We start from the raw sequence: 11,971 nt of genomic DNA on the forward strand, positions 1-11,971 counted from the left end.
TGCAGGAGAAGGAAAAACAGCTTTAGATGTGTACTTGGCTGAACCGGTCATGGATACGGTTGCCTTTCCGAAACTAAATGTCTTAAAATACTGGAAAAACAATAAAGCTCGGTTTAAGGAGTTGTCTCGTATGGCGTTTGATGTGCTTTGTATTCCCATTACAACTGTATCTTCAGAGTTGTCTTTTAGTGCTGGAAGCTGGGTCCTTACCAGGTACAGGAGCCGACTACTACCATCCAATGTGCAAGCTCTCATCTGTACAAGAAACTGGCTCCGTGGGTTTGAACCGATGAGTAAGTTATCTCATCTAGATTTATTCATGTCATGAATTCTTTGCTTGTTTCTGTTATGAGATCTTTGCTACTTTGCTTGTTTCTATTATGAGATCTTTGCTACTTTGCTTGTTTCTGTTATGTGAAATGCCTAGGGGATAAATAAGCATTTGGTTCGAACCATCTTGTTTGAAGTAGCTTCTTTGTTTTGAGTCGCATAGTTCGAACCATATCTCATTCCCATAGTTCGTACCATAACTCTATTTTGAAGTTTCCAAAATTCTATATTTGAAGTTTAAATGTGTTCTTCTCCAAAAACAAAACTTCAAACTCAACTTCAAAACTATTTGTATTTTATAATATGGTCTTTATATTTGTCATAAGTACTTTGAATTCATAAATCTTTTGTAAATAACTAGCACATATATAAACATATTACAACCATATTAATTAATAAAATATTCTACTAAAATATAAAAATTTAAATAAAATAACTTAATTAATACTAAACTTCAAACAAAATACCATATTATTCCATAAAATGATTTGCGTAATGCATATATGATCTATTAGTGCATTTCAAAGTAAAAATGGCTCTCCTCATTTTTACATTGTAGATTACGAGCTAAATTTGTTGAAATCGGGTGATATTAATACTTGTAAATACATTAGATCAGAACAAGAAAGTAAAAGAGAAACATAAAATATTGCTAAAAGACAAATTTCTTTCGATGATATTAATACTCATGAATATATTCGATATGAATAAGAAATAATTGTACGAAAAATACATCAAAACAATAATAACAACCATCTTTAGTTACACAAATAAATTTTGAACAATTGATATGGACTTTTCAAGGGTCCAAGGTTCAAATCAAAGTAGTATTTTAGATGTCAATCCATTTTTAAGTGTTTTGATTCAAAGAGAATTCAGGTTTATACTTAAGCTAAATGCATTCAATGTATTGAAGTGATTTGATTAAGCTAATAAGAATCTAATACAATTCACTAGCAACTTTCAAGCAAATAGATAAAAGAGGAGCCATGGGTATATAAATTTGATTTCAGATGACTAAGGTTTAATCTAAATGGCAAGCTTCAATCAACACATTTTCCTAAGTCAAGATAACAATTCTAAGCTAGTTCTTTGTCAAGACAAAAGCTCATTTACTCTCATTGATCAAACATCAAATTTCTTTGGTTTGTGTCAATCAAGCAATCATTAAGAACAGATCATTCAACTATCAAAACTCCCCCAACATCAAATATCTTTGGTAGGGTAAGTTAAGAGCATGTTGAGTTGGCTCAGACATTTCATCGAACACCTTTCAGGCGATGAAATGTCTAGATTTCTAATCTGAAATAGCCAACTCTAGATTAGCATTAAGATCACTCAATCAAACAAAGAAACACACTAATCTATTCTAAACATTCTAGATCATCACTTAATCATCTTAATCATCCTAACCCATGAATCCAAAGATGGCTACTCATTCATTATCATGGTAGACACTAAATCACTAGTTGATCTAAGTCTAAACATGATTAATGATTCAAGAAATCAAGCAATCACAAAAGATAATGATCAAGATTAGATATTTCACCTAAAAGTGTTTTTTGATTAGATAGAAAATAAGATAAGATCCAACTTTGGGATTACAAGAGTATTTATAACTCCTTGGAAAACCTAATGGCTTCCTTTAAAAAGTCTAAAATGCCCTTAAAAATGTCTAAATTCGACTAAGGAAAAGACGCGACTCGGGTAGAAATCACGAGCGACAACTTGAGTTGGTTACCCCGCGTCAAACCGTCGATGCTGTCTCTCTCCGTGCGCGCGGGTACGACTCCCTGCGTCCTTCTCCCCGCGTCAGACCGTCGACGAAGCTCTCTCTCCGTGCGCACGGGTAGACGATCCCGCGTGCTCGGCCTCGCGTCAGACTGTCGACGAAGCGAAGCTCTACTCGACCCCGCGTCAGACCGTCGACGAAGCTCTCTCTCTGTGCGCGCGGGTAAGGGAACCCGCGTGCTTAACCCCGCGTTAGCCAAACGTCGCCGTCTCTTCCTGGTTTGGCTACGCGGGTAGGTGAACCCGCGGCCTCGACCCTGCGTCGGACTCGCCAGACTTGACCAATGTTCATTTTTCATCCCTTTTTGAACCACAATGCTTCTAAACACCTCTAATCACTCCATAGGACACTCCAACACCTGATAAAGACATATGAATGCAATATTGATCCTAAAGATGCTAAATTCCTAATCTATATGATCATTATGTGCAAAAATGGATGGATAAAACAATGCAAATATGCAAAATATCAACTCCCCCAAACTTGTTCTTTACTTGTCCTCAAGTGAACTTGCAAGAACTCATAAGAGAGAGATGTTTGAAGGTGGGAGCTCATAGCCAAAAGAAACACTTCCTAGCACTCAACTTAACATCCTAAAGAAAAAGAGCAAATAGCATGAGCAACTCTCTTATTATACTCTAGCTTCTCTAGGCCTATCAATAATCTTATGCCTCTACACAAGTTGCACTACTCATCAACCAACAAGTTCCTTCAACCAGCTCTCACATTGATTCACACACACACACACACAAGGTGAGTTCTCATAAATGGGTACATGATCTTAATCATTTGGCTAGGTAAGCAATGGTCTAATGTGAATGAAGAGGAGAGTTCAAATGTATCATTTCAAGGTGGTTATCACTCAAAAACAAGGAGCTTGATCATTATGCAAAATTTATCTAAGACTAGAAGCAATTCATGCATACATAGATCCATTCTCATCATTCTACCATTTTTCCAAGTGATTACAAGTTCTACCCTTTTTATCCCCATCTTAAAACCAAAATAGTACCCACTCACATCACTCACCCAATGAACAACTCTCTTTTTCTTTTGACTCAACCAACTAGGGACTTTTATTCACTTTTTACAACACTTAGCTCTAACTCTTTCTCATTTCCCTTCCCACCTTCTCATTGATTCTCTTTTCTTTTCTCTTTTTTTTTTTATAAGAGGGAAGGTCCTTTTGTACACAATCTAGAGCTTCATTCTTTCCTTTTATCTCTAGGATTTTTTTTTTCATGACACTTAGTTCATCCTTCTCATCTTTCTCACTCCCCAAACCCAAAATATTAATATTTAGAAAACACAAACCCACTCACCATCTCCAAATGCTAGCTCATTATGCTAGCAAGAGATGAAAACAAATCTATGTCGCCTCCAATACTCTCAAGATTTTGCACATGACAAGTTATCAAAAGAGGCCTCACTCATGCAAATCAATGTTTGGTCTCAAAGAATGGCTAGGGCTGTAAGGTATGGAGTGCAATTTGGGTTAACAAAGAGTGGCATAATGGAATAAGATAACCCAATTGTGTATGAGATCCATGATCAAATATGCAAGTGCCCATATGCATGAGAAATTAAGTTAATTCAAGCCAAGATCAGTTTGGAGCTGGTTTTAAAAACAATGTCAATATCAAGCAAACAAACAAGTTTCAAGAACAGTTTTCAAGGTTCGAAGCATACAAGGCTTTCAAGAGATGCTTAAGCTACTTGACATGTTTAACTTGGGTGCCACTTTGAGTTCTAGGCATGAGTTCTTTACAAGGGATTTTTAAATCATTGCTCCCTATGCAAGTGAATGCAACCTATATGCTGTAGACTCAATCCTAAGAGTGCAAGTGATGCAACTACATGTTTCTTTTTGTGTTTTTCAAAATTTTCAATTTTTTTGGTTTTTCTATGTATATATGTATGTACAATGCAATGCATGAGAATCAAAATCATCAAAGAAAATATGATCAAATACTTGGTACCTTCCCCAAACATAGTTCACACAGTCTCTGTGTTAGGAAGTTGAAGGAGATACCTAAAAGAGGGATAAATGCAAAGAAAAACTGGTATATACAATGGAAAGGTGGTGGAGTACCTCACGATGGAGCTTGGGAAGAGGCTGTTGCCTCATCCTCGGTGTCAGCTTCCTCATCTGTTGAGGCAAGGGATGGAGATTTGTTTCTTGAAGAGGAGGGTAGAGCTGGTGGGTTTCTCTTCCGGCGGAGCAGCTGTTTCTTAGTGGCAGGAAAACTGAGTGACAAAGGGCCAATTGAGGGCTGGGGCTGGGGGGTAAGGAAGTCAAGGTCTGCTGTTTAGTATCCTGCTACAGCTCCTCTAGTCAGGATATCAACCACCTTCTTCATGAACTGAGCTTCAGCTTCAGCTTGCCTCTTCACAGTCTTACTCAACTCCTTGCACTTGTCCTTGAGCTTGAAGATAGTTCTGTCCTGAGCTTTGTTCCATCTTTGGAGATTGCCAATATACTCATAAGCTTAGCGAAAGGGACCACTGGCCAAAGCTCCAGGACGCTGCTCAAAGTGGTAACGAGGAGGGCCATAGAGGAGCTCAGAGTTTAAACCAGCAGTATCTTCCTGGTACATGCCACATTTATCCGCCGTCTTCTCTTCTTCTTTGGAGAGCTCATGCGGCCTAGAGGACCATGGGGTGCAAGGAAGTGTTCTTCTCCAATATCAAAGCTAATAGCTCATGGCTGCTTCAAGCTTGTTAGGTTCCAGTTTGGGAGAAGCATTTCAACATCCTTTGTAGACTGTAGGTAAGAGTCGACACAAACTCCATCGAACCTTCCACTAAAGTACTGAGCTTTCTTCAAGAAGTTTCCATCCAAGAAGGAGGGACCAGTTACATCATCTCCCTATCCTTGTACTCAAGCAATGGGGTTATCAAGCCACCAATTCCAATATAAGGTTCAGAGTCACTTGTTGTCCAAGCCCACTCTTTGTAGTGGATGAGGCGCTTCACAAAGAATCCCACCATTCCAAAGTTCTTGTAGAAATCAGTGCTGACAAGAGGCAACTGAGGGAGTGAAGCATAATGTTAGACGGTTTGGTGAAGAAGTTGTAGCTCTTCATCATTAACAGTTCCTGGTTCTTTCCTTGGGAAGATGGTGTAGACAATCAACCTGTGGAGATAGCACACTGAAGATGGCGAATGGAGGCATTCTTGTCACGGCTGGGCCTGCGATCCTTGCCCGCCAACACCTTCCAAACCAGTTTGGCAATGCTCTCTTCCTTGTAGGCATCATAAAGTATGGGGATGGATGATTCCTCCAAATCCTTAAGACCAAGTGCTTGTCCAATCTCCTTGAAGGTCATGTAGTGGACTTTCTCATGGACCTTAAATTTGATCTTCCCCCATCCTTTCCTCACATGCTTAGAGGTGTGAAAGGTGGCCTCCAATGATGCCGAGAACTGACATGAGACCTCTTCATAGGTAGGGTGAGCCATAGAGAAGAAGCTTTGCATGTTCATGTGCTCCAGCATTGACTTGATGTCTTCATCTATCTCTAACTCTTCCATAATCTTGATATCCGAAAATCTAGTTGGAGGCCAAAACACACCATTCTTCAAATGCTCAAACAACTCAGATTCTGTTGTCTTCTTGGTCCTATCTCTCTCGACATCAACCTCTTTTCCCTAAGACATCTTGGCTTTCTTGAGGGGAGCTTGGTCTTCTTTAGTGATGTCCTCACTGGCTTCCACTTGAGGAAGAGCTGCCCCCTTGCCCTTTGGCTCCTTAGCTCTCTTGGGAGGAGCTGACTTTTTACCACCAACAACTTCTTTCTCAACAATGGCAACTTGCTTTCCATCTCTCCTCTCTTGAGCTTTTGATTTATTTGCTGCCAAGGCTTGTTGCCTAGAAGTCCCTCCTGTTGCAGTCATGGAGGTTAAAGGCTTTCCAGTCCTAGCAGTCTCTTGCTTTGCAACCTCTTGCTTCTCAGCTTCCATCATGTGTTGATCCTTTCTCCCCATTTGTACCTTGCTCTGGAAGAATGGAAATGATGAGTTGAATCAAGAAAATAGACTACAGAGGCGAAAGCTTGGATTTAGAAAAAAGAATGGAGTGATTTGGTGGAAAATTGAGTGAGATATGAAGTGATTTGGTGTGGGAGGTTTTAGGGAGTTTGGTGTTTGTGAAAAAGAGAGAGAGAGAGTCGCGGTTAAGGCAAGTTTAGGGTTGAACCGGTCGGGTCGTCAGGTGTTTGGGTTTGGGCGCGGGTAATGAAGTCGTCACACGGGTAGGAAGACAAGGTGGGAACCCGCATCGCCGTTCCCGCGTGAACTCGTCGTCGACGACCAGCTTCATGTGCGCGGGTAAGCAAACCCGAGTTGGCTCTTCTCGCGCTCTCTCCAGCTCCGTGCGCACGGGTAATCGAACCCGCGGCTTCGACCCCGCGTCGGAACTCGACCACTTAGCCTCTTTTTTTTTTTTTTTTTTTTTTTTCAAATCCTAGTGAAGTATGTACAAGGATAGACATGGGACTTCCTCCCAAGTGAGCTTGTTTTAAGTCTCTAGCTTGACTTTGTTTTCCTTTGGCTAGGCGGAGACGAGGTCGGAGAGTGAAACCGATATTCCTTTCTCCTCCGTTGTGGTTCCCATGTAGAGCTTAACTCTTTGTCCATTGATTGTAAAGTCTCCACCATTCTTGTTCCATAACACAATTGCTCCATATGGCCTAACTTCCTTGATCTTGAAAGGACCAGACCATCTTGACTTGAGCTTCCCGGGGAACAACTTCAATCTAGAGTTGTAGAGAAGAACTTGATCTCCAGCATTGAACTCTCTCTTCAAAATCTTCTTGTCATGAAAAGCTTTGGTTTTCTCCTTGTAGATCCTTGAGTTCTCAAAAGCATCAAATCTAATCTCATCAAGCTCATTGTGTTGGAGAAGTCTCTTATCCTTGGCACTCTTGATGTCAAAGTTCAGTAACTTAACAGCCCACAATGTCTTATACTCAAGCTCAACTGGTAGATGACAAGCCTTTCCATACACAAGGTTGAAAGGTGTGGTTCCTATAAGCCCAAAGCGCATCATCAAGCTTGTCAGACCAATCTTTCCTTTTAGTCCCCACAATCTTCTCTAGGATAGATTTGATTTCCCTGTTGGAGATCTTAACTTGCCCACTTGTCTGAGGATGGTAAGGTGTTGCCACCTTATGCTTCACACCTTTCTTCTTGAGAAGACCTTCAAACAGCTTGTTGATGAAGTGAGAGCCTCCATCACTGATCACAACTCTTGGGACTCCAAACCTTGGAAAGATGGTGTTTTTGAACATCTTGATCACCACTCTAGAATCACTGGTGGGACATGCTACAGCTTCCACCCACTTGGAGACATAGTCAACAGCTACAAGGATGTACTTGTTTCCAAAAGATGATGGGAATGGTCCCATGAAATCAATACCCCACACATCAAACACCTCCACTTCTAGAATTGGGTTTTGAGGCATCTCATTCCTTTTGGTGATGTTCCCTCTCCTTTGGCATGAATCACACTTAGAGACAAAGTCTTGAGTGTCTTTGAACATATGAGGCCACCAAAACCCAGCTTGTAACACCTTACAGTCTTGAAAGTAGCAAAATGACCTCCGTAGGATGATCCATGACAGTGTGTAAGGATCCCATCAACTTGTTCTTTAGCTACTACTCTTCTATAGAGTTGATCTCTACAAAGTATGTAGAGGTAAGGATCATCCCAATAGTATCTCTTCACATCTTTGTAGAACTTCTTCTTGGCATATCCCTCAAGACCCAATGGCTCTCTTCCACAAGCTAAGTAGTTCACCAAATCAGCATACCAAGGACATTTTTCTTTAGTTGCCTTCACTTCTTCAAGCTTCTTTCCAGTTTCACAAACTGCTACTACTGCTCTAATAGCCATGATCTGTTCTTCTGGAAGCCCTTCATCAATGGGGATCCCACACTCAATCTTCAGTCTAGACAAGAGATCAGCTACACCATACTCAACTCCTGGCTTGTCTTTGATCTCAAGATCAAACTCTTGTAGCAGCAGGATCCACCTCAAAAGTCTTGGCTTAGCATCCTTCTTGGCCAAAAGGTGTCTCAATGCAGCATGATCAGTGTAGACTATGAATTTTTACCCAACCAAATAACTTCTGAACTTCTCAAAGGCATAGACAATGGCTAGCAGCTCCTTCTCAGTTGTAGCATACTTCATTTGGGCTTCATCAAGAGTTCTACTTGCATAGTAGATCACATGAGTCTTCTTGTCTTTCTTCTGACCAAGGACAGTTCCCACAACATAGTCACTAACATCACACATAATCTCAAAGGGAAGATCCCAATCTGGTGGCTGCACAATGGGGGCACTAACCAGCTTATCCTTCAATGTCTTGAATACTCCTAGACACTCCACATCAAAGTTGAAAGCAGCCTCCTTGCATATAAGCTTAGTCAATGGTCTAGCTATCATGGAGAAGTCATTGATGAATCTTCTGTAGAATCCGACATGACCAAGGAAGCTTCTAATGTCTTTCACTGTCTTCGGCGGAGCTAACCCAACCATCACATCAATCTTGGCCTTGTCCACCTCAATACCCTTCTCTGACATCTTGTGTCAAAGCACAATCGCTTCCTTAACCATGAAGTGACACTTCTCCCAGTTCAGCATAAGGTTGGTGTCCTCACATCTCTTTAGGACCCTTCAAAGATTGGACAAACAAGCAGAAAATGAATATCCGTAGACAGAGAAGTCATCCATGAACACCTCCACAACATCCTCTATAAGATCAGAGAAAATAGACATCATGCATCTTTGGAAAGTGGTTGGAGCATTACATAGCCCAAATGGCATCCTTCATTAAGCAAAGGTACCGTAAGGGCATGTGAATGTTGTTTTCTCTTGATCATTTGGGTGTATGGGGATTTGGAAGAACCCTAAATACCCATCAAGAAAAAAATAATAGGTATGATTTGCAAATCTCTATAGCATTTGATCAATGAATGGCAATGGAAAATGATCCTTTCTAGATGCTGAGTTAAGTTTTCTATAATCTATGCACATCCTATGTTCTGTTATTTTTCTTGTTGGTATTAGTTCATCCTTATCATTTTTAACCACAGTAATTCCACCATTCTTTGGGACAACATGCACATGAGATACCCATTTACTATCTGAAATAGGGTAGATCACACTTGCATCTAGAAGTTTTAGAATCTCTTTCTTAACAACATCTTTCAAGTTGGGGTTCAACCTTCTTTGATGTTCTATAGAAGTCATAGATTCATCCTATAGATGTATCCTATGCATGCATAAAGAAGGTGATATCCCTTTAATATCATATAGTGAGTAGCCTATTGCCTTTATATACTTTTTAAGTTCATTCAAAAGTTTAGACAATTCAGTTTCATTCAGTTCACTACTCACAATAACAGGATATGTCTCATTAGTTTCAAGAAATGCATACCTTACACAATGGGAAAGAGGTTTAAGCTCCACTTTTGGTGCTTTGAGTTCACTCCAATCATCTTCTTGGAGGTTCTCTTGTTGATCAACTGAGGCAGCATGCTGAACTTCTTGTGGAAGCTCTATGAAGTTGTCCTCTCCACTTTTCTCCTTGTGGTAGTTTAGCATCCTCACATACTTTGCACTCTCCTTGTGAGAACCAAAATTCGCACTGTCGATTTACGTTTAAATTAGGAAACTAGGAAAACTCTAATTTCCCATAGGTCCCGGATCTCTGCGAGAGCCAACGGCAAGTGACCAAATATATGCGGAAATCATGAAAAGATAACAAACGAGTTTAGAGAAAACAGTAGATCTTATTTCGAGTCCGCATGAGAGCGTTGCGATCATTACAAGAGATCATAAAAGCTTTGGCCGCAAAGGCTGTCAGCGAGTTACCTAGTTCTAGCGGCCTAAAAGCTCAAACCTAGTTGACTCGTAGCTCGATAACAAAAGACGAAGAAAATAAAGAAAAGGTTTTTGATTGATTTCGGACTGAACCTTATGAAAGGCTGCCTACGTACCCCTTTCGAGGATCAAGCCGAACGTAGTTCAAGAGTGAAACAAGAGATCGAACTGCTTGTGCACGTTTGTCTGGTAATCGGGTGCCAGTCATGGAAACAGAGCATGTCGAGAATAATGCCTCAGAGTTTCTAAGTGTCGAGAGTTCTGAGTCTAAAAAGTTGTCCCCATGCCTCTCGCCTAGGACTCCTTATAAACTCGCTCCTAGGTCGGTTTACGCTTTTTCCTCTTCTGCCCTTAAGCCGTCATAACTTAAAAATGGAGATATTCCATTTTTTTCGATCTTTCTAATTATCTTCGAATACTTCGTATTTATCCGCGAAAACTTGACATTTATCTTTCCTTGCGAACCAAGCATAAACCGTCCTACGGTTTATGGTCTTTTGGTTAAGAAATCGTAAGTGGGTTTCGAGTCACGTCTTAGGTCTCTTTGGGCCGTTGTTTGACTGGAAACGTTAATTATGGCTTCTTTCGATAAAAACGAACTTTCCGCGGTTTTTATCGTAAAATTCGATTGATGACTTCAAATGACGAGAAACATGAAATGGGTTGGCTACAGTCTTCAGGAGATAGCACTAAAGAGTAGACGAGAATGCATAGATTCGTGTCGTATCAATTTTTAAGAAAGCACGGTCGCTACGTAGCGACTGAGTCGTGTGCGTGCTCGGTCGCTACGTAGCGACCGAGCCATGTACGTGCTCGGTCGCTACGTAGCGACCGAGCCTCGGCGAGAGCTCGGTCGCTACATAGCGACCGAGCCGTGTACGTGCTCGGTCGCTACGTAGCGACCGAGCTTTGGTGATAGCTCGGTCGCTACGTAGCGACCGAGCTTTGGTGATAGCTCGGTCGCTACGTAGCGACCGAGCTTCGGGGAGAGCTCGGTCGCTACGTAGCGACCGAGCTTCGGGGAGAGCTCGGTCGCTACGTAGCGACCAAGCCGTGTACGTGCTCGGTCGCTACGTAGCGACCGAGCTTCGGTGAGAGCTCGGTCGCTACGGCTCGGTTGCTACGTAGCGACCGAGCTTTGGTGAGAGCTCGGTCGCTACGTAGCGACCAGCTTTTGCGCTGGTTGCTACGCGGCAACCTTGTTCGCGTCTTTCTCCGATTTTCCGTGAATGTGTTTTCTCCGCAAGATTCTTCGTAAAAATAAATCTTTTTCTAAGATTTATTTTTCGTAAAAACGTTCATGCCGATTTTTACGGACTTTCAGACATTGATCCCGTCGTGACCGATTTTGACCCCAACAGTTAGCCCCCCAGCTTGTTAGAACCATGAGCTTCTAGCGTGATGTTGTAGCGAGTGGCTTGGCAAGTTAGGTGAGTTAGGCGGAATTTATGGTCGAAAAGGTCCGTGGTAAGTGGTCTTCTCGCTCTTCCAAAAGTAGAACGCGATAAGATTGGGGCTGCCCCTTATGACGGCTGCCTACGTACCCTTGTTGAAGGGATCAAGCCTTTCGTAGTTCGTCTTGGAGTTAAGGTTTGTATGACTAGTTTTCCAGCGAGACCTTTACGGTCTGGTTTTTATGTTGATGTTATCAGGCGTGTTGCTGCCGATGGCATTTTATATGGGTGTAGAAGGAAGACTACGAGTTGTCATCTCGTAATCTAACTTTGTGTGAACTGTTATATCCGTGATCTGTTTCGAGAGTTTTCCGCAGTGTGTAAACTTGCGGGATTTCTGAAGACGCTCGAATATTGGCAAAGAGACAAATTTTGGGATCTCGTATCAAGGTTTTTGATACTATGCCTAGAGATGTTAGAGACCAGTGCGCTGGGTTTAGGGCAAGACCTAGGTTTACTCCTGGTTTTAGAGGGTGCGATGACTAATTCAACTTACGTATCCCGTTTC

General features: G+C 41.5%; 1 pseudogene; it reads right to left on the reverse strand.

Annotated features, from left to right (window-relative positions):
* Positions 1-6,673: 6,673 nt before the first annotated feature.
* Positions 6,674-9,838, reverse strand: LOC106427512 (annotated as a pseudogene).
* Between the last annotated feature and the right edge of the window lie 2,133 nt (positions 9,839-11,971).

The sequence above is a fragment of the Brassica napus genome, chromosome C7, assembly GCF_020379485.1.
Source record: "Brassica napus cultivar Da-Ae chromosome C7, Da-Ae, whole genome shotgun sequence".
Taxonomy (NCBI): Eukaryota; Viridiplantae; Streptophyta; class Magnoliopsida; order Brassicales; family Brassicaceae; genus Brassica; species Brassica napus.